Here is a 23,070-nt window from a genome sequence, read left to right as displayed (position 1 = left end):
CCGCTCTGCCCGCGGCGAACATGCCCTGGAATGTTAAACGTTAATTCACCTCGGAGCCAACAGAGGTAGATAAAGTGATTGTTCTATCTGGGAGTTGATTAGCCCCATGAGACCTGGACCTATTTTGTACTTTAGCTATATACAAATAGCAGCGCGGCACCGAGTGCCGCGCTGCAAGCTTGTAGATCTGCTATTTTTGAAAAGCTGGGCAAATTTGTGCAAACCTTTGAATATATCGTCACTGTCTGGCCAAAACCTCTTAACTAAATTTTTGAGGTTTTAGATTTTTTGTCATAAATATGTGCTATTGAACACCCTTTACGTCTGTGTGTTGGTTAAAATAATATTGAACCAATGAAAAGTAGTAAAAAGCTCTTCGGTCAAAACCTCCTAACTCCACTTGAGCTCATTTTCCAGAAAATGAACATTTAGGAGTTAGGAGGTTTCGGCCCGACAGCAGAGATATGTATTTTTAAAGCAAATATTTGTAACTTTAATATTTGCGTCTGGGTGGGGTTCCTGGAACTAAATATTTTGAGATGGGGGTCAAAGACTTGCACTGATGCACAGATTTTCACGATCTTTTAAATAGCAGATCTACAAGCTCGCTGCCGTGCTGCGTTCCAGGTCTAAATGTATTAGAGTCCCTCTCCGCTCTGTGCTCACCTCATGACGTGCGTCACATTCATTTCTGTATTCATGAGCCAGGATGACGGTGTGCTGCTGGGTTGGGGATAATAAGGCCAGCACGGACTGCAGGTTTCCTCTGCATCATTCAATTACTGCACAAGAGTCTTCTTCCCAACGCTGCAGCTGCTCTGAAGGGAGAGGAGGGAATCTGAGGTACATTCACGCACGCACGCACGCACGCACGCACGCACGCACGCACGCACGCACGCACGCACAACAGCCTCGACCCTGGCCCTAAACCCTAAACATACCGTAATCTCCCGAATTCCTATTCCCAACCCTGACCCCAACTTGAATCTTTACTAATTGTAACCCATACTACATTGTCACACAAAAGCATCCTAGATGGCAGATCTACAGTACGAGCTCGAACAGTATAGAGACCAGGATTACAGGATTTTGTGAGGGTATCTACCCTAGGAGACACAGGGAGAACATGCAAGGGAGAACATGCAATGAAACGACACGTTTTAAGCTTGTCGATGTGTTAACTTTTGCATTTTCTAATTTGAATCCTGAAAAGTAAAATTTTTGGACATGTGAGGTTTCCACCCTCAACTGGTTAACTACTTTAACCCTGGTGTCCCGATTTTGGGCACGTCATTGTAGGCAAACTCAAAAGCAGCAAATCTATGCAAGCTGTAGCTATAGATGGGTTCTTTTCGCCGTGTGACATTGTCAAGTATAAAAATATCATCAGATAACCGAGGTTACGAAGGTAATCCCAGGGCAGGGGTCTTCAACAGGGGGTCCGGGACCCCTAGGGCGTCCTCAGAGTTACTACAGGGGGCCCGCCAAAATCTTTGTGTGATAGGATAATTATTTTAAATTAACAACTTGAACCCTCACGTCCCTATTCCGAGGAGAACTTTAGCCAAAAATAGCAGATCTACAAGCTTGTAGATCGGCTATTTTTGGCAAATAGGTTTGGTGGTGTAGAGGTTAAAAAAAGAGCATATCAAATTGACTAAGTATTGAAGATTTAAGTGGCTAAATGACTGAAAAAACACATTAACATGCATCCACCATAGACCGATGACAGTGTTGTCAAACAAGTCCATGAATCTATCTATGAAATCTAAATCTGCAACACAATTTTATAAAATATGTAGTGGGCGTCCCTGCTTCATCTCTCTCTCAACTAAGGGATCCTTGGCCTGAAAACATTGAAGACCACTGTCCAAGGGCTTTAAGTGGCTAATAGACCGTGCATTTCACACAGAGAGGGCGTAGGCCTATACGCAACCCAAAAGAACAACACAGGAAAGGAGAGTCCATCTTCCGCGGGGCCACGGCGGGTTCACGGCAGATCGTAATGATATTGATAATCACTCCAATGACTCCACGAGAGAAACATGAAATCAGAGCCATCGCTCAGCGTTGGCTCCATCGCATGATGAGGTCACCGTCATCTTGATGCAAGATCTGTCATGGTGAGGGATGAACGCTCACAGAACGTAATGGGCCACATCCTTTATCTATTGACACAGGGATCCACACAATGGCCATTGTTCTTCTTATTATATGTCCTCAGACCTATTAGCAGATATTATCATTCATCCGGAGGCGCATGAGAGTCGGTCCCCGACACTACACAGTCACTTCACTCCTCTAGATGCATAGTAGAGATAGTTTTATGTGTAGGCATAATCCTCACGGCGGTACCTATTGTAACTGCCTTCTTGTTATCCCCTGTGTTGTTTACTTGTTCACACGTTTTTATTCTTTGAATAGTTCTTTAGATTTAGTTTTTTGTTACCACAAATGTTGCACTCTACTACTTATGTGACTATTTATGTTGTTTTCTGTTCTGGCCATGCTTAAGGGCTTTGCAGACAGGTGTGATTTTTCGCACGAAAAAAAAAAACGATTTTCTTTTTTTTAAGAAACCAATGATTCTCTATGACCGCATGCACACCTGCTCCGAAAGTGGCTGCGGCAGCGCGTTTCTTTTCCCGATCGAACCCAGTTCGATCTTGTGCGCACCAAATCCAATGCATTTAAATCATGCAGCAAACGAAAAATAAAAAACGGGCCTGTGTGCAAAGCCCTTTACTATGATCTCACACTCCTAAATCTGCTCTGGATAAGAGCGACTGCCTGATGCCTGAATTGTAAACTGTAACTGCATAGGAAGAAGCAGACCATAGTCTCATTTTAACTCTGTAGTACCGTTGTGTCGCTTGCCAACAAGAACTGATAGTCAGGCTAACAACGAGTCGCTCCGTTTATGTCTAGTCGAAACCGTGTCAATCTTAGCAGAGACAACTGTTGTTGGAGAACATGACCATTCTGGACTGGCTGAGGTTCATTGCCAGCGTTATCGCTGTGGCTCTGTCCATGGTCCTGAACTGCTGCTGCCTTTGTCTTTACACTTCAACGTTTTCAGGCCAAGCACCCCTTAGTTTTAGAGAGAGATGAAGCAGGGACCCCCCCCACAACCTGTAACACTAAAAGAAACATATTTACTCGTGACCCATAAAAACTGACATGTTTTTGGTGTTTGGTGTTGGGACTTTTCTGGGTGTTTCGCCTTGATTCCAACGGGACATCATTTTTTACAAACGCGGACCTGCGCTACCAAAGTGAAGCGATAGAATAGAAGAAATAGCTTCAGTTTTGGACGCAGCTTTACACTGTGCAGAGTGTAGAAGAAGATGAATGCTTCCGCCTCAGGCCTCATGAAGCCGACAGACTGTCCTGCTCTGCCATCGGTGTCCCAGAGAGCCTGAGGAGACGTTGAGCTCAGACCTCATGAATAGTCAGAATGCATCAGTCTGACTCTGATTTGCTGACGGGTGATCCCCCTCCTGTTTCCCTCTACACCAAATCTCTTTCTAAAAGGGATGTACTATATACAATACATGGATCTCCATATATGGGTAACTGGTCTGATATACATCACTGGCCAGATGGCCCTTTAGGGCGAGGTTGCATGTCACCCTGAGGCGTCTTACTAGTAGTTAAAACTATATTGTAAAAGAAACGTCCAGAGAGATGAGAGATGTCTCCGTATGCGTTTACGCGAGAAATGTTTACAAGTCTTTGGATAATCTGGGGCTCAAGACAAGTGTGCATGTCCATCTCGTTTCACATTCACACAACAAGCCAAACGAGATATATAATTTGGAATGCCACAATTTCCAAACAAAGAATCCCCAAAGTTGACACACTCGTCATTAGGCGGCGTCATTTGCATTCTCTTATAGTCGTGCTGCTTCCGTGATTGTTAAATCATCCCCATAATTAGGCAATATAACAGGGTTAATCAGACTCTGCTCATCGCACTTATTATTATTATTCCCTCAAAAAAGAGAGAGAGAGAGAGAGGGAAGATACTTGATTAATTAGATCAGTCTTTCATCAGCCAGCCTACCATTTCCCCTCCTGAAATTAATATCGGGTTGTAAATTGAGGGACAGAGACAGATGAAAGATTTCATTCAAATTAATTAAGGACTAATTATGTGGCAGGAGTTGGGAGCAGTTTGCATAATGAGCTCTATCAAACGAGATCAGTCACGCAGAAGGACGTGGAGTTTCTACACACACACGCACGCATGCACGCACGCGCGCGCGCGCACACACACACACACACACACGCGTGTGCGCGAGCCGGAAGACTACCTAGTTTGGCTTTTCAGGAAGTGAGGTAGAGGAGACCAGTGGCGTCAGTTCAGAAAAAGCTAAGGTATGGCAACATGACTGGTGTCTTGCACGCGCGACACCAGTCATGTTGCCATACCTTAGCAACAGGGCATGATACATTTATTGTAAGAAGTACATTTTCTTGGGCTGGATATGGCAGCCTGGAATGGTTGTTCAAGTGCAGCTAAACTTGACATGTTAGTAAACGTGCCAAAATTAGCCATAATGCATTGCACCTGTGCAGCTGACCTGCAGAACCTGGGAATATACCATTCTGTCAAGATGGGGAGAATACAAGTGTGGAGAATATAATTATAATACCTTGTTAAAGTGACCATTTTGTTAAAATTTGCATTTGTGGTTATTTTACTGTAATTTAACAACATAATAACCAGCACAGATAGATAAAGAGACATTTAAAAGTAACTTTTATTTTCCCCCCTGGACCCAGGGTATGGCAGCTGCATACCCCTGCCATACCCAATTGACGCCCCTGGAGGAGACGTAAATGGTGATCGCCTGTCACTAAATTCAGCCCTGGCATCTTGGCCCTGACCGGCCCAGCACAACCGGTGCGAACCGAACATAGTAGATCTACAAGCCCACAACACATCGTGGCAGCGAAGTGTTGTGGGCTTGTATGAGCTGTTATATATTGGGTGGGACACCTGGGCAACAGTAGTGATTGGCCAGTATTCAGATGATAGACACGCCAGTGGGCCAATCATGTGATGTCTCTCTGCTCTGTGGGAGAGTTATTTTGGGGCCCACAGGGCACAGGCCCACTTCTATAGTCGGCCCACCGGGCATATGCCCGGTATGCCAGATGCCCAGTCCACTCTGCCGACTTGTTTAACGGCGTTGGTTCCGGAAGAGAATCTACCATTTATTTATTTATTCCGTAGATGTTTATTCTTCTATTAAAGAGCCAACCAAATGTCATGACATTTGATTACATTCATAAAATAATTGGAAAACCCCACAAAAAGACGATGGTACAATACTGTGTACAACAAGACTAGACTTTAGGAACTACTTGTCCCATAGACCATTGCACAGGCATTTTCCAATGCTTCCAATCAAAATGATTGTTTAGCTTGCTTCTTCTGATCGTGTCTCCAGGCTATGGAGTGTAGCAGAAACGTACAAGTCAAGCCCCACACTTTAGCATTGTGGGTATAGTGAAATGGCATCATGAATAAAACTAGATTGATTGCATTTTTGAACCACATTTCTCATGGGTAGCGCCAGCGGTAAGGGGCCACCGATACGTATGTATGTACAGTACGTATGTATTGTATATGCAATGTGCGAAGACCTGCCCTCGTTGCGGTTGCAGCCAATAGCAGTCGTTTCCTGTTTCTTTTTGAGACTGGAAGTTCCAAGATGGTGGATTTGAATTAACAGAAAAAGGGTCTTTAACACAGATCTGTTGAAACCATGTATCTTTTACAGTCTATGGTCTTTTGTTATTCAGTGACAGTTGCAATATGTTCAACTCTTGGCCTTTGGAAGCATTTTTAGGAGACAAATTGTGTTTTCAGCCTACAGTGTAAGTATATTGGACTGTATAGCTGATAATACAATTCCCTATGCAGAAAACGGATGTGACATTTACCTCCGGCACTACACTGTTTGGCTCTGTTGTCTTCCCCTTCTTCACCTCCTGCACTGGGATTGACAAATGTTTTTCATTTGTGTCCGAGCACCGTGACATGCAAAGCCGGAATAAACATCTCTGAGCCGAGGCTTTCCTGTACAGAGCGTACCTTTTTACATTCGAGCTAATCACACACGAGCTGCAGACATCCGCACTCAGGGGAGATTTTACGGACCCCATCACCTCCCACTCCAGTTCTCTTGGCGTCCAGGGCCCTTTGCTGATCAGGGCCCTTTGCTGATCAGGGCTGCGAGTGAGGGGCATTAAACAGACGTAAACTCACCACACACAGCTTAATTGTCTGCTTAACCCATTCAGAACGGGTACACATATTGTGTATCATTATTTTATGCTTTAACTAATGAAAAATAGCAGATATACAAGCTCACAGCGCGGCACCGAGTGCCGTGCTGCGAGCTTGTAGATCTGCTTTTTTTTTTTTTTAAACGTGAACATTTGAATTTTGACCCGATTCTATAAGTGTCTTTTGAATCCTTCTAAGGTTTTTTGGAAAAAAAAAAAATAGGTTTCTATGTCAGCAATCTGGCCAGCCATCGTCAAAGAAAAGGTCCTTTTCACTTAACTGGAGCTCAGTTAGTCTGTTCTTGAGAGACTACTATGTCAGTGGTTCTCAAACTTTTTCATGTGAAGGACCCCCAAAATGATATGCATTTGGCCACAGACCCACATCTCAAATTATTTAGTTCCAGGGACCCCCCAGAAGCAAAATTTGAGTTACACACGTTCGCTTTAAAAATACATAATTCAAAGATTTGCACACATTTTCACGACTTTTTCCAAAAATTGCAGATCTACAAGCTCGCAGCGCGCCACTCGAGCTTGTATATTTGCTATTTTTCACTGGTTAAAGCATTTTATAATTCTAGGCCTAAATGCGTTTTAATCACTAATGTCATTGGCTACTGTATGGTGTTGAGTTACTTGAATTGATTTGTGCCATACTGTAGCTTCAGTGACCATAAATAGGGTAATCAGACCGCCTGACAGGGGCGTCAAGTGGGTATGGCAGGGGTATGCAGCTGCCATACCCTGGGTCCAGGGGGGAAAATAAAAGCTACTTTTAAATATAAATCCATGAATGTCTCTTTGTCTATCTGCGCCGGTTATTATGTTGTTAAATTACAGTAAAATAACTACTAATGCCAAATTTAACATAATGGTCACTTTAACACGGTATTATAATTATATTCTCCACACTTGTATTCTCCCCAGCTTGACAAAATGGTATATTCCCAGGTTCCGCAGGTCAGCTGCACAGGTGCAATGCATTATTGTTAATTGTGGCACGTTTACTAACATGCGTGCAAGTTTAGCTGCACTTGAAAAACCATTCCAGGCTGCCATATCCAGCCCAAGAAACCATAGAAACCTGTGTAAAAAAACTGACAAAAGTCAGACATTTCAGACATTGTGAAAATAGCTCACAACGCCTCGAGGCGTTGTGAGCATGTAGATCTGCTATTTTTACAATAGAACCGTGTTATCCAAAATGTAATGCCTATTTTCCACGAGGACTCCCATCTTTGCCATACCCTAGCTTTTGCTGAACTGACGCCACTGCCGCCTGACCTGGCCCGGCCCTCCAGGACCCCCGAGTAGCAGTACAAAGACTATGATTAGTTAATCAAATGAAGAACCCAGTGGCTCGTTCGCTGTCCCTTCTTTTGTTTGAGTAAACACCTTATCTTGAATGGAAATTCAGAAGGACACATCTACATGTGAATGATCCTCCTTGAGGCAGAGGCAAAAGTGGACAAACAATAAGGCCTGATTTATACAGAAATGACCAGATCTACAAGCTCTCGACGCGTCGCGTCGCAAAGCCTCGTGAGTTTGTGGAGCGGCTATTTTCGGTGTGCGTCACCGGAGTGTGTATAAATCAGACCTTAGATCTTTCAGTCTCAATCATTGTGTTATGACATGTGGGGCCAATGACACGTGTTGTCAGCTCACATGTGAAAGATGCGGTCGGACCGTTGGAGGTAAATCACAAAGCACTGGACAGCTAATCCTCCAACATACACGGTGACCTCAAGGCACAATGCCAAGAAAGAATGTGGCACATGAAAGCTGAATTTATGTCCATCTCCAAGTTCTGCACAAAGCGGTGGTAAACAATTCACCCACAAGCTGGATTTATGTCAAGTTTGCCCGATAATAACTTCAACTTCAACATCAATACTTTATTGCTACCTCCAACTCAATCAATAAAGCAGGTGTCCCTTTCCATAGAATGAAAGCCCCACTCAGAGACACAAGTTGAGGATTTAAAGGCCCTCACAGCCTCAGGATATGTGCTGTAAACAGACATTATGAGGTCTGATCTTAATGCTTTGTGAGTTAGTTTTTTTTATAAAGATTGTGGGACAAAAGGTCCATAGGATGTGTGATAATAATTCCTTTCGGTACTTTAATTTGAAGTGCTCTCTGTGGTGCATATTTTAAACCATCAATGCCTTCTAAATCAGTAGTTCTCACACTTTGAAAACATTTCAAAAATGATCAGAAATTGCAGACACACAAGCACAAATGTGCAGTTTTTTTGATAGCCTTAGCAAAAATCTAAAACGACAGGCGCTTTCCCAGTTATAAACTTCATTATTTACTACGTGAGGCAACAAAGAGATATCAAAATGAACACGAATAGTGATTTTTAGTATTCGAATTATTCGACCTCAAAGTATTCGAATAGTCGAATATTCGATAGGACTGGCCAAACTGTCAAATATTAAGTAAGCAAGAGGCGAACATTGCGAAAATAGCAGATCTACATGCTCACAACGCCTCGCAACGCAATATTTCACAATATTTATCTGCGGAACCGAGTCACATTAAATGTAATACCTACAATTCCAAGTGCTTGTCAGGGTGGGGGTCCCCAGTTCAAATATGTTTATTTTGGGGGTCACGGCCTAAAAAGGTTTGAGAACACCTGTTATTGACAACTCATTCTTATGACTTCCTATCTAGCCAAGCTTTATAAACTATATATTTTTTAAAGAGAAAACAATAAATAAAATAGATAATCGAATATTCGACTTGGGTGAACAACTTTGTATAGTGACTTTGATATTCGAATATTCGAATATTTGATGAATGCCCTAAAATGGACAAACCATGGATCTGACTGACGCCGTTCTTATTAAACTCAGTGGTGTTTCTGAATGGATTTAGAACCAAAAACGATCAGCGGCCATTATAACGGCATCAAAGGAGACCAGGCGTCCCCTTCCGTCCCGTCCATCCCCCTCCGTCCTACACATGCTGTTGGACAGTTTTGTCCCCCAAAAAGAGGACGGATAACTTCTTGATGGGACCCGTCGAGATCCGCTCTATTATCCGTCAGTGACAGCAGGACCCGTTGGAGGGGACAGAGAGGTACAGGGTCGACAACGCCCCAATCCATCTCTGTCTGCCATGGCGATTGATTGTGATTTAGTGGGGGGTGGGTGTTGGCCGTGGGGGTGCCACTCTGATGACTGATAGAGGGGGGACCCCTTTGACTCCCAGCACATGGCGAGCAGAGGCAGCGGGGTCAGGGGCAGCTGGTGGGGGGAACGGGGTTGGATCTGGGGGTTGGCTGGGGGCGGTATGTGTGTGTGTGTGAGTGTGTGTGCGTGTGAGTGTGTGTGCGCGTGCGTGTGCTTGTGTGCGCGTACTTGTGTACTGGTGTTTTTGCGGGCCAAATGTCCCTAATGAAGTACAATTTGAGAAATAGTGACAAATTGTGATGACAATTCTCCTGGTCCTCACAAGAGAAATGGTGGCTTTATGGTTAAAAAAGGTTTTGAGAGAGAGTTTTACAATTAGAAGGATTAGGCATTTATAGGTTAGGTTTAGGGCATAGGGCTTAAGTTACAGTATACCCGAGTTATACTATATATCGTTGTTGTCGGGTGGAAACCTTGTATGTCCAAAACCGTTTGTTTTGTATTTATCATTTTTAAAATTTTAAACTAGTGAAAACAGCCGATCTACAAGCACACAACGCCTCGCACCGCTAGGCGTTGTGTGCTTGTAGATCGGCTGTTTTCACTACTTTTGTGCGACGGCCTTGTGTGATGAAGCAAGGCCTTACTTTGCGAAAAGATTTACAAACTTGAAACACACTGATGGTTACAGATAAAAGCCCGGAATTCAAAATGTGCGTGAGTAAAAGTATGAAAGTTTTGGCATCAAAATGTACTTAAAGCACCAAAACTAAATTGTACAAAATGTTTGAAAATAGCAGATCTACAAGCTCACAACGCGTCACGATTCAGCACGTTGTGAGCTTGTAGATCTGCTATTTTCAAATAGCCAAGGTATAAAATAAGATTAAAGTGGTTTGTGTATGTTTTATAATATTATAATGTATATCTGCAAAGTAACTAGTAACTAACTTTTCTATATAATTTATAATATTTGCCTCTGAGATGTAGTGGAGTAGAAGTAAAAGTAATGGACAATGGAAAAGTACAAATGTACCTCAAAATGTTACTTAAGTACGATACTTAATGTATAATAAATAAATGTACCTAATTACGGTACTTTACACCACTGGCTGATGTTGTGCACCGGCAGTGTGTAGGACCTTTTTGTGTTATCCCTTTAGCCTTAATGTGTGACTGTATAGGCCTATCTACATTTCTAACTAATAAAGTATTCAATCAATCAATAAAAAATACAACATAAAATAGATGATCTATACAAGCTTGAAGATCTGCAGAATCTTCTTTTTCGGCTATATTCCTCAGCTATTTTCAATGCTGTCCTAAAATGTTTATGATCTCGCGTGTGTGTGCGTGTGTGTGTGTGTGTGTGTGTGTGTGTTGGGGGGGGATGTTCCCTGGATGGATCACAAGATAGAAGGTGTCAGAGATGCGGGACAAAGCCCCCCCCCCCCCCCCAACCAACCGCCCCAGTCTATCACTTGGCCCATCCATCACCCCGCCGGCTTTGTGGTTAGCCTAACGGTTGCTAGCTAATCGTTTCATCATCGGGGGGATAATAGAGATGACAGCGAATACAGACTGGCCCTACTATACCAGCCACGAGGCAACTCCTCCTGCCCACTGTGTTCTAGGAGATGATATGGCCTACCAGCTGCAGGAAATAAGTGACCATGTCCCCGTCCCTTAAAAAATGTGGGTCACTGGCTTCCTTTACAGAGAACTCACCTTTCAGGAGGCCAAAGGCCGGGGGACGTAATTATCACTTCTTATAGACAGGCAACCCCCCCCCCCCCCCCCCCCCCTTCTGACGATATTGCATTATTTGTGTTATTTTTGTATTTGTTGATGAATTGGACTACATAGGACCCCAATGGAAACAAGGTGTTTTTTGGTGTAATTCTTTTACACCAAGTGTTTGACTTGATCAAGCAATCAATCAATCAAAGCGACGGGTTGTGAGCTTGTAGATTTTGGCTATTTTGGTGTGTGTGTGTGTGTGTGTGTGTGTGTGTGTGTGTGTGTGTGTGTGTGTGTGTGTGTGTGTGTGTGTGTGTGTGTGTGTGTGTGTGTGTGTGTGTGTGTGTGTGTGTGTGTGTGTGTGTGAGATGAAGCAGTGGCCCCTTATACATATTTTATATACCTTTTCTTTAAATTCAAATATTAATAGACTTGTGTAGCATTGTGTTGGATTCACGTTGATGTGTATTCTCCGACAGTTACACACAGACCTCCATATACAAGCTCACGATCGAGCATGTCGATCTCATATTTTTGGCTAATGTTCCCCCTCGAAAAGGGTTGCTTTTGTGTTCAAGAAGTTAATGTAAAACACAAAGTTCCTATCACGCCTTGGCGGGCCCCCTGTAGTAACTCCGAGGACCCCCAGTTGAAGACCCCTGATGTCATTATTTAAAGATACGATCTTGGACACATTCCATTGCTTTAACCTACAGTATCTGAATGGTAGAATATGTTAAGCACATCTGCAGTGGTTGGAGGTGGTCTCTCTACTCTTCCATTGATAAATCTACACCCTGGTGTCAACCAGTAGTCATGCCAGTAGATTGACATGGTCAACCTGCTGCTGGTTGACAATGTCAATAAAGTTATTTGAAGCAATTGGACTGACAGTTATGCACCACCATCTTTATTTGTTGCTCAGGCATCGTTTAAATGACATGTCTCACATCGGTATGCTGAGTATGGATGGAGCTCGATACACAAACCTGTTAGATACTCGATAACAAATGTAATGAGTACTCGGTATCAATAAGATATCGAGCATGTAGCGTCCCATGACATCATGTTCAAACAATCAAGACAAGACATTTTTACAGTACTATTTCTTTTATCCACCTGTTTCCGCGGGAGTTTACTGGAGATTATTTGGACCACACTTCCGGTTTAACAGCAGACATACAAGCTCACGTCGCGTCGCAGATGCAGCCGTTGTGAGCTTGTAGATCACACTCGGCTGCGGCGCCGGAAGCTCGGTACAGCGTCTGCGCAATGCACTATGGGGCGTTGGAAACTTGTGGATAAAGACACTTATTGCAAATGTTTTTACTTTTGTTAATTGTCATCTTCATAGATGGTGGCCAGCCACAAACTCACAGTCACAACAACTGGCCAATAACAAAATATACCAGTTCTATTCAGAATTTGTCATCTCATATCTTTCCACAACATATTAGAAAATGCTCAATAGTGGGCTCGATAAAAGCCCGGCTCAATAAGCAGGATGGATAAGGTGCTCATTATCAATAAAACTGAACAAGCTCCATCCCTAATGCTGAGGCATAAATCTGACCTCTGACTATAGCGATAAGAACTTGTTTAGCATTGAGAAAACAACTTGGTATATCCTCTCTGCTCTCCACCTTTCCAATATTCCCCAACTCTTCCAAACATCTTCCCATGGCAGACATATACATTTCGTTGGGTGGAAGCCAAAAAAAAAAAAAAACTTTTCAGATTACGAGCTTGCGGACCTACTGTACTTTTGATGTTTTTTTTTGTGACACTGTAGTATGATCAAGTTGGCAATGTTGTTTTTGATATCAAATTTTGATTTAGTTTTAGTCATAGTCTTTTGAATAAAATGTCTTTTAGTTTTAGTCATAATTTAGTCACCTGAAAAGTTTTAGTTTTAGTCTAGTTTTAGTCGACTAAATAGGCTATACGTTTTTAGGCGACTAATTCTACAGTTGATTTTGTCAACTAAAATGTATTTTGGCAGGCCTTGATGGCATTGTAATGACTGATTTTACACTTGGTTGCGTGCTGAAAATAGCCGCTCTACAAGCTCACAACGCATCGCGCTGCGAGCTTGTAGATCTGCTATTTTCAGCACGCAACACCTGAGAGCAACCAAATGACTCTCTTCTCCATTAGTCCCTCCCTAACATTTTAGTCTAGTTTTTATTTTGTTAACGAAATTGTCAATATATTTAGTCTTAGTTTTAGTCATCACAGCTTAGTTTTTATTTAGTTTTCTTCTGTGAAAAAAATAAATAAAAAATAAAATCGCAGTCGACAAACATTTTTCGACGAAATCAACACTGCAAGTTGGGCATTCATTTACAAAAGAAGCACAAAACGTTAGAATATGGAGATATGGATATTTCTACCCGACAGCGACGGTATCCTATCCATAATTTAGCTGGGGAACCTCCTGAAAGCCCCTCAACGACCCCTGGCCCTGGGGGCCCCCCGTTACCCCACTGTGACAACAAGCTTTGGGTGTGGTATTGGATGCAAGCTGTCCTTTTAAAGGTTGTTAAGAGCAGGGGTGTCGCAACAAATTCTGGTCCCTGGGTAGGTACAAGGATTCACTGCAGGTCCCCCATGAGTGTTCTTCATAGGGGGAGGGCGTTTAACCTATTTAGACTGGGAACGCATTATTTTGTGCGTTAACAATTGAAAAATAGCAGATATACAAGCTCACAGCGTGGCACTCGGTGCTGCAAGCTTGTAGATCTGCTATTTTTGAAAAATCTTGAAAAGTCTTTGAATATTTCAAATCCTTCTGAGGTTTTTTCGAAAAACCTATGTTTTTATGTCAGTGGTGCTCAAACATTTTCATGTCAAGGATCCCCAAAATGATATGTATTTGGCCACGGACCAACATTTAAAAATATTTAGTTCCAGGGACGCCCTCAGAAGCAAAATATGAGTTACAAATGTTCGCTTAAATATACATATATTCAAAGATTTGCACATATGTTCACGACTTTTCAAAAATAGCAGATCTACAAGCTCGCAGCGCGGCACTCGGTGCCGCGCTGTGAGCTTGTATATCTGCTATTTTTCAATAGTTAAAGCTTAAAATAATTAAGGCCCCTCCACCTTGGGCCCTAGTAACTCAGTCCCACTTCCACTGCTAATAGCTTAGCCTCCTTAATCGCCTCGAGAGGCCTCATTAGGGCCATATTTGGTCTTGAAAACAATGGACTGAATTCGGGCCGGAATATTGTTGCAAACGCAATGTAGGATCTGCTTGTTTGTTTTGTTTCTGTTTATGTGTGTGTCTCACGCACACACTATTTGAAATCGTATCACAAGTCTCACATACCACAGCAATTAAAGGGAACCCAGCCAATCAGAATCAAGGAATGGAACTAGCCGTTTTAGAAAGCTAATTTAATGCTTATATCTCAGGTGAATAAGAAGAAATGCCAACATATCCTGACGAAAGCCTATGATGACATACAGCCTGGTTGTGCACAGAGAGCAGCATGAGGAGACCTAGCAGCATATTGTCACAGGCAGGGGCGTCACAAGGGGGGAAAAAGTGGGACTGACTTACTAGGGCCGAAGATGGAGTGGCCTTAATTATTTTATACTTTAGCCATTGAAAAATAGTAGATCTACAAGCTCGCAGCGCGGCACCGAGTGCCGCCCTGTGAGCTTGTAGATCTGCTATTTTTGAAAAGTCGTGAAAATGCGTGCAAATCTTTGAATATATGTATTTTTTTAAGCGAACATTTGTTACTCAAATTTTGATTCTGGGGGGTCCCTGGAACTACATATTTCGAGATGGGGGTCCGTGGCCAAATACATATCATTTTGGGGGACCTTCACATGAAAAAGTTTGAGCACCACTGACATATAGAAACATACAATAGGTTTTTCAAAAAAACCTTAGAAGGATTTGAAATATTCAAAGACTTTTACGCATTATTTTTGCTTTAACTGTTGAAAAATAGCAGATCTACGAGCTCGCAGCGCGGCACTCGGTGCCGCGCTGTGAGCTTGTATATCTGCTATTTTTCAACAGTTAAAGCAAAAATAATGCGTAACTATGCTAAATGGGTTAAACCCCCTCCCCCTATGGAGAACATTCATGGGGGGCCCGCCGCAGTGAATCCTCGTACCCAGGGCCCAGAATTTGGTGTGACACCCCTGAACCAGCAGCAGCAGCATATTGTCGGCCACAGGAAGTGGTCGGTCGCCAGGTGAGCGTGTGTTGGCTGCATGGTAACCTGATCTGCATGTTGACAGAGTGGAACAGGTGTTCCCGGCCTGCTAATCCATACGTCCACGCAGGACACAGGTGATCCATTAGGGCAGATTGATTCAAAAGCTTTAAAAGGCTCTCCTCTCTCCTCCTCCTCCCCCGTCCCCCGCCTGCATCACGGGCCGGCTTTAGCGCTGCCCGCCGGTTGCCACGATACCTCATCTAGCCCATTTAGGCCCAGAATTATTTCATGCTTTAACTATTGAAAAATTTTGATTTTTTTTTTGCAAGTCTTTGAATATATATTTTTAAAAGCAAACATTTGGAACTCAAATGTTTGCTTCTCCGTGGTCCCTGGAACAACATATTTTGAGATGGGGGTCCGTGGCCAAATACCTGTTATTTTGGGGGTCCTTGACTTGAAAAAGTTTGAGAACCACTGCTTTAGAAGACATTTATCCACCTGTTTCCGCAAGACTTTACTGTAGCATTATCTGTGGGACACTTTTTGGTTAACAGCAGACATACAAGCTCACGTCGCGTCGCTGATGCAACCGTTGTGAGCTTGTAGATCACACTCGGCTGCGACGCCGGAAATGCCGCTCGCCTTCTGCGCAATGCACGATGGGATGTTGGAAAGTTGTGGATAGAATCGGGTCAAAAATATTCAAAGACTTGCACAAATGTTGACGATTTTCCTAAAATAGCAGATCTACAAGCTCGCAGCGCGGCACTCGGCACCGCGCTGTGAGCTTGTATATCTGCTATTTTTCAATAGCTAAAGCATAAAATAATGGTTAAAGTGGTTCAAATCGAACATGACACAGATTTGCCTTCAGGCCTAACTGGCCTAGTCTGTGATTCAGGATTGGCCTTGCCTCGAAAAACAGGGAGAGGAATGCTCCAGTGTTTGCTCCGCTAATGCTGGAAACATTTTGTCACACAAAGTACCCGCGCGAGAGCCGAGGGAGGAAATCGTTCCACGTTCCTGGAAATCCTCTCTAAAACCTTTTTAGAAAGGCATGAAATGGCTAGACGGCTTGACCTTCTCCGCGACACAGGTCGTCGTGTACTTTTGATTTAATTGAGGTTTCCTCTTTTAAAATCTTTTATGGTGCATATGGGACTCGGGGGAAGCGACTGTGGGAGGCGATACCGACTCGTACACTTAAGCCCCTTTTCGACAGCTTTAGCACCACACCACACGACACCACACCACATAACAATATCCACATTTTCCATTACACAAAAGTACCCCTACCGGTAAGACCCTTTTAACTGTGATTAAGATACAATATAAATTTGGATTACAACTATCCTAAATTATAATACACTATAATGGATTATAACTGTGATTATTAGCCTGACACTCAGCCTTAATTGCATTTTGTTTCACTCCATTATTCAGTACTGAAAGTGCTTCCTACTACAGCAGTTTCTGGGATGGGCGTTGCCAAAGAGGCAGTCTTCTGCGATTGGTTCACCGTCTGACCAACACAACAGTAGCAAAGCAGATGACGTAGTGTTGTTATGTGGCTGGCTGTTGCTTTCTAGTGCTACTTGCTAACCAAAGAAACAGGCAGAATAGGAGCGCTACAAACTAGTAATCAAACACAACATAACATGTCTGCTACTGATGTTTCATAGCGAGATCGATACGATCGCATATTACCGCGACGGGCGACGCAATGTTTATGTTTGGGAATGTGCGGTCCGGTCCGGCGGCGGCGCTGGGTTACATGGAATCACACATGAGTTCTTGGAAAACCCCACCCACGCTGATCACAAGACGCTGATTCACGACGCTGATTCGCCGTAAGGATTTCCTAACGAGGAAAACCTCTTCAGTGAGAGCAACACCAGACTCCCTGAATCGTCAAAACAAATTTTTAAAGGGTGTGGCTAGCGATTCAGCGAGTCTGGAACCAGGCTATGTGATTATAATACACTATAAAGTATTAATGTATTACTATGATAATTATAATACACTATCTATAATAGATTATAATAGTGGTTATAACACAATAGAATCTATTATCATGTATTACAACTATATCCTGGTGGTCTAAATGAAAATTCAGTGAGTGATCGGTCATTATGAAGTGTTTGGCCCTGTTTGGCCTAGCTCAGACCTACTCTAGATTGGATACTTTTTAGTACCACGTTTAGTACCACTTTCACTTCACTCTACCCAGGTCCTTGTAGTGGAAAACCTGGCCCAAGTGGGCGGTGTGGTGTGGAGTGGTGTGGTGTTGGGGCTGTGGAAAAGGGGCTTTAGAGTGACCGCCGGTAGGTAATAATCCCATAAGTAACAATGAAGCAACTGTGGAAAGAACAGCCAACGGTGATTTATGTTGACACGCTGTCATTATCAAACCAACACTCCCCTCTCTCCTCTTCTATTTCGTTGTGTGCCATGCACGCGGTTCCCCCAAATGCCATATAAAGGTTTACAGGCCCGGGCGCCAGACATCTGCTGCTTTCCGATTGGCCAAGGGGACCGGCCGGCGCCCATGCAGGCTCACCTGTTATCCACAGCCCAGTGCATGATGGTAAACACCCCTGTGCTCGGACCTGTGGGAGATAGAACCCCATCTGGTCAGCAGCGTTAACAAGCAGCCCCTTAACAATGACTTCCAGCAGGGGCGTCACAAGGGGGAGGGGGGAAGTGGGACTGAGTTACTACTAGGGCCCAAGGTGGAGGGGCCTGGAATTGTTTTATACTTTAGCTATTGAAAAATAGCAGATCTACAAGCTCACAGGTGCCGCACTGCAAGCTTGTAGATCTGCTATTTTTGAAAAGTCGTGAAAGTGTGTGCAAATCTTTGGATATGTATTTTTTTAAGCGAACATTTGCAACTCAAACTTTGCTTCTGGGGGGTTCTTGCACAAATTGTCACAATTTTTCAACAATAGCAGAGTGCCACGCTGCGAGCTTGTATATCTGCTATTTTTCAATAGTTAAAGCACAAAATGTGAGTGAATCCTTGTACCCAGGGCCCAGAATTTGATGTGTGTGGCACCCCTGCTTCCAGGGAACAGCACGAATAAGGGCAGACCGGGGACCGTATCAGCCAATAAAAACAGACCGTGCATGACATTTAAACGCCTGATGTTGTGAGGAGGGCTTAAGCTGGTGTACAGGTCCCCCTGGCCTGCTGTCCGCGCTCGATCTCTCTCTCTCTCTCGCCCCCGTAAGCAATAAAACAAAAAGGCAATCTCAAAAAGCGGAAGATGACGCCTCATGTAAAACCGGTGGGGCCGCGACTGTGGCTGTCTTGTTTGCGTTTTGAAGTGTACAGTTCAATGCAATAAAGTGGGAGTCATTTTCACGTAAATTTCAAGTGCAAATAGACAATATTTTGGCTAGGACACCTTCATAATGTCATGAAGGGGTCATTGGGGGGAGAGGCTCGCATCACACCGAAATATTTAAATAAGGGAAAAAGCAGTTTGATGAAGTGTAAATATGACATTTGAGATAAATGAGGAGGGGGGCGGGGTCAAGTGAGAGGAGAGAGTAAGGAGCTGTCCAATCAATGGTGCTGAAGACAAAACACTGCCATCTTGTGTCACATAAAACTACCCTGATACAGTTCACTTTACAGCATCTTTAACACTGAGGACTTTACTCAGTGTTGCCATGTCCGGTTATTATAAGCGACTTTGGGCTTATGTTTCTGTAAAGTTGCTTGTAAATATTGATAGTTGCGGGTTGCATTTTTTGGGGGATTGTTTCTAAACTGTAGTTCGGGTTATTAGAAGCCCAATTGTTTGGGCTTGCTTCCAACTGTTTTAATTATTAATTAAACCAGTGCATGGTTCTCAAATATTTTCATGTCAAGGACCCCCCAAATTAATGTATTTATTTTGTCCCTAACCCCCCAGACCCGTGGCCAGCCTAATCAGCGCTCTCTGCCAGCTCTCTCGAATGCGCCTCTCTCCAATCGCGCGCACGCAATTCTTTCGGGTTTTGGGGTGTTTTTAGTCGGTTTTGGGTCGGTTTGGGTGGCTCATTAACTGTCGGCGGCGCCCCCCTTGAGATTGCGCTCTAGGCCGTCGCTTATACCGCTTATACCGCTTATACCTTATTTACATGGGGTGGCACTGTAACACCCCATGTAAATAATGCTTTGTGCCAGGGAGCCCTCCGTACCATATTTGTATTTCGGAAACCTTCCAAACATTCCACATTTTATTTCGAGATTTCTTTTGAAAATAGCAGAGCTACAAGACCACAGCGCGTCGCGATTGTGAAAGATCATCTGTTTTCAAATAGCCGATGTACAGTACCACACAGGTTTAAAGGGCCCACTGTACATAATAATCACTTCTTTTGGGCTTGTTTTCCTGGACCTGGTTGCTTGTTTTTCTGCGTATCCAAGGACCATGGCTGCACTACACAGTGCAAACAGCCAGGCCTGCATCTGCAGCAACGGGTCAAAAAAAAACCCAGAGGAAATTAGATATGTGATGGGGGGCTCTGGCTCTGTTTTTCCAAACGCTGAAACATGGCAGTCGTCTATACATAGCGTACACAAAGATGAGCACAATAATGTCTCTAAATGAGCTGTGTGGGGGGATAGAATATAAAGGGAGATGCTGAGTGAAGGAGAGAGGCTTGGGCTGTTGGGGTGGAGTTTGAACAACAAGCGATGGGCTCTCTACAGCTGCTGGCTCTAATGAGCCTAATTACCACAGTAATAACATTAGCCTATCTGAGGGAATGGAGGGGCAGGACAAGTGGTTGTGTGTGTGCACACGCGTGCTCGCGTGTGTATGTGTGTGTGCCCAGGGGTGTCACAACGGGGGTAAGTGGGACTGAGTTACTAGGGCCCAAGGTGGAGGGGCCTGGAATTATTTTATACTTTAGCTATTGAAAAATAGCAGATATACAAGCTCACAGCGCGACACCGAGTGCCGTGCTGCGAGCTTGTAGATCTGCTATTTTTGAAAAGTCGTGAAAATGTGTGCAAATCTTTGAATATATGTATTTTTTTAAGCGAACATTTGTAACTCAAATTTTGCTTCTGGGAGGTCCCTGGAACTAAATATTTTGAGATGGGGGTCCGTGGCCAAATACATATAATTTTGTGGGTCCTTCACATGAAAAAGTTGGGGCACCACTGAAACCTTAGAAGGATTTGAAATAGACTTGCACAAATGTTCAAGATTTTTCAAAAATAGCAGATCTACAAGCTCGCATGTGAGCTTGTATATCTGCTATTTCTCAATAGTTAAAGCACAAAATGTGAGTGAATCCTTGTACACAGGGCCCAGAATTTACCCCTGCACACACGTACGTGTATGTGTGAGTGCGTGCGCCCAACATGCAAGCTCCTGTGTTTGCGTGTATCCTTTCGCGCACACATACATGAAAGTGTCTGTGCATGTGTGTGTGTGTGTGTGCGCGAGCAAGCGCGCCGGTTCATTCTGTCTCACTTGCAGTCCCTCTGCCTCATTCCCCGAATCTCAATATCTCTTTGTTAGCCCACAATAATTCTATTTGGGCCTCATATCCGCCATATCAGATTGTAGTTTGTACAAGGTAATTAGCAGAGGAAAGGAAGCCTCCACACCCAGGGGCGTCACAAGGGGTAGGAAAGGGGGACTGAGTTACTGGGGCCCAAGGTGGAGGGGCCCTATAATAACTTTATCTATTGAAAAATAGCAGATATACAAGCTCACAGCGCGGCACCGAGTGCCGCGCTGCGAGCTTGTAGATCTGCTATTTTTGAAAAGTTGTGAAAATGTGTGAAAGTCTTTGAATATATGTATTTTTTAAGCAAACATTTCTAACTCAAATTTTGCTTCTGGGGGTCCTTGGAACTAAATGTTTTGAGATCGGGGTCCGTGGCCAAATACATATCATCTTGGGGGTCCTTGACATAGGTTTCTTGCACACATTTTCACGATTTTTCAAAAATAGCAGATATACAAGCTCGCAGCGCGGCACTCGGTGCCGCGCTGTGAGCTTGTATATCTGCTATTTTTCAATAGTTAACATTCATGGGGGGCCCGCAGTGAATCCTTGTACCCAGGGCCCAGAATTTGGTGTGACGCCCCTGTCCACACCAGCAGGCAGGAGGGGGGGAAAAAGAAAAGAAAAACGCCCCCGGTGACATCATCCTGACTCCACAGCCACCCTCCTCACTAGTTTTCCTGTCCTTTCCTTCTCTTGGCCCTTGTCAGAATCACAACCTTTTTTCCAATCTGTATGGTAGAGTATGTTTTCAGGCCAGGGACCCCTTAGTTGAGAGAGAGATGAAGCAGGGACCCCCACAACCTTCTCAGAGATTCCATAGTTTCATTATTTGACCGCACAATCGTCAGTGTATATTGGATTCATGTCAAGTTGCGTTTTCAGATATTTAACCACTTGAACCGTCAATACTTAACAAACTTGACATTTCAGTCTGCTCTTTTTCCCCCTGTAGTAAAACTGGGGACCCCCAAGGAGTCCCGGACCCCCTGTTGAAGACCCTTGACTTATACAATCTGTATAGGGTAGACGGTAGAGTATGTTAATAAAATATACTGTAACTTATACAATCTGTATGGTAGAGTATGTTAATACAATATAACTTATACAATATGTATGGTAGAGTATGTTAATACAATATAACTTACGGTATACAATCTATATGGTAGAGCATATTAATACAATATAACCTATACAATCTGTATGGTAGAGTATGTTAATACAATATAACCTATACAATCTGTATGGTAGAGTATAATACAATATAATTGGGGTGGTTGTATTTGGTCTCCTTGCTCTTCTATACTGAGACGTTTAGATCGTCTCAAAGGTCATGTCTCACCCATAGACACAGGATCTGACAGGAAGTTTGACCCTGATGCTCAATATTAAATTCATCCCCCGAGCAAGCAGGCAGGCTCTGTCAGCTCAGTGGGAAACATTTCAGCACTTGCAAATCCGGGGTAGAAAAGGAAAGTTACATATTATGTGACGGAGAGAGTCGCAGCCCCAGCCTGAAGCCTCAAAACTCTAGTATCTCCCCCGTAACCAAAGGGATGGCTCTTTGGTCTGTGTGGTTAAGATGTTAGACCAGTGTTTTCAACCACTGTGCCTGGGGACCTTTGGTGTGCCCCTGAGAAGGGTCAAGTGTGCCCCTTGAAACTGCTGAAAAGCCAGTATTTATCATTTTAAAAATGATTTAAACTAGTGAAAACAGGCGATCTACAAGCACCAAACAATGTTTGGTGCTTGTAGATCTGCTGTTTTCACTTCTGTTGTGCGACAGCCTTGTATTATGAAGCAGGGCTTTACTTTGTGAAGAAACGTACAAATTTGAAACTTGGAGATACAAGGTTTCTTCCCGACAGTGACGATGAAAAGTGTGCCCATGCAGAAAAAAGGTTGAGAAACACTGTGTTAGACACTCAGGCGAGAGGCCCTGGTTCGAAGCCCTGCCATTACACATAGTGCAGCTTTAACTAACATGAACCATAGCGTCCCTAGCAGGGCAGGAATTTCAGGTAGGCCATGAAGGCCATGGCTGTCGTTGCCCCACAGTTTGGCCTTGTGCCCCTCAAACCAATGGCATGCCTGAGGCCACAGTGGCCTTAATGCCCCAGCAGCTGACTGTACGTATACTTTATCCTCTGTCTCTGTCTTGTCAATATGTAGACACC

This window comes from Nannobrachium achirus (genome assembly GCF_963921795.1).
Source record: "Nannobrachium achirus genome assembly, chromosome: 20".
NCBI lineage: Eukaryota > Metazoa > Chordata > Actinopteri > Myctophiformes > Myctophidae > Nannobrachium > Nannobrachium achirus.
The sequence above is the reverse complement of the archived record's forward strand: the minus strand, read 5'-3'. Positions refer to the sequence as shown.